This window comes from Aulostomus chinensis, chromosome 15 (assembly GCF_037954235.1).
Source record: "Aulostomus chinensis isolate RoL2024-O1b breed Wild chromosome 15, RoL_Achi_v1.0, whole genome shotgun sequence".
Classification (NCBI taxonomy): Eukaryota; Metazoa; Chordata; class Actinopteri; order Syngnathiformes; family Aulostomidae; genus Aulostomus; species Aulostomus chinensis.
In genome coordinates, this window is record NC_141334.1 from 24,910,920 (window position 1) to 24,911,910 (window position 991).

General features: G+C 45.3%; 1 non-coding gene across 1 annotated transcript; it reads right to left on the bottom strand.

Annotated features, from left to right (window-relative positions):
* Window positions 1–352: 352 nt before the first annotated feature.
* Window positions 353–424, bottom strand: trnam-cau (transfer RNA methionine (anticodon CAU)). The gene has a single exon. It is a non-coding gene; the product is annotated as a tRNA-Met (tRNA).
* Between the last annotated feature and the right edge of the window lie 567 nt (window positions 425–991).

Consider the following 991-nt stretch of genomic DNA (forward strand, 5'->3'; position numbering starts at 1 on the left):
CAAGGATTTCAGCCACCATCGTAAATGTCGTTTGACGTACAAGAAGGTCGTCTGGAGAGCATTGAGGAAAAGAAATCCGTCTCCCCTTCTTCACAACCAACGTACGCAGGAGAGGATGGACATCAGATGAGCCAAGAGCAACACTATTTGCTGGATAATGCAGCTTGAGCTTCATGCATGGTTGTGTGATTCACCAGTTGAAGCTTCTCTGGTTGACCAACATGTGGAATCTTTTTCAATCCTCCAGTGTGGTTTAAGGCAGGGCAATTTTATTTGTAGAGCAGTTTCTTTTCCACCCCGTTTTAACAGTAAAACATCTCTAAACATTCAGGTTTATTTTGTTCTTTTCATTTAGCAGAGGATGGTTTCGATCCATCGACCTCTGGGTTATGGGCCCAGCACGCTTCCGCTGCGCCACTCTGCTCTACCATTTACTGAACAGGCTTTGCTTTAGGAGTGTAGGATTGTGACAAGAACAGGAATTTTAAGTTTTGAATGTTTCACCTTTTGTCTCTGAAGCAGGAGGTCTTGTAGAAACAGGGACTGACCTGACACCAGCTCCCTCATGGAACAATGGTTCATTCATTCATCGCTGCCCGTAGGCCTCAAAACACACAAAAAAACAATTAAATCCAGTCTCTTGGAGCCTAAAATGAAACTCCATCACACACGGTGGCTCCGCTGTGGCTCACACAGGTGGGAGAGGCTGAGCGCTCCAGCCTGCTCTGAGTGGTGCAGATGTCTGATGACTCCACAGAGATTTTGTTGGTGTCTTTGAAAAATCACAAACTGAAATCCTGTTGAATCCAGGAAATTGTTTTAAGGAATACATGAAGGGGAGGGGCGTCGCCCTGGCAACAGGCATTCAATGGCCAATCACAAACATGGAGAGGTGGTGTGTCATAGTGTATCACTGTTGAACAATCAGAGCTGTTAATGGAATGACTGTTGTGAGTGAGGAATTCTGGGTAATGGACTTTAGTTACAGGCA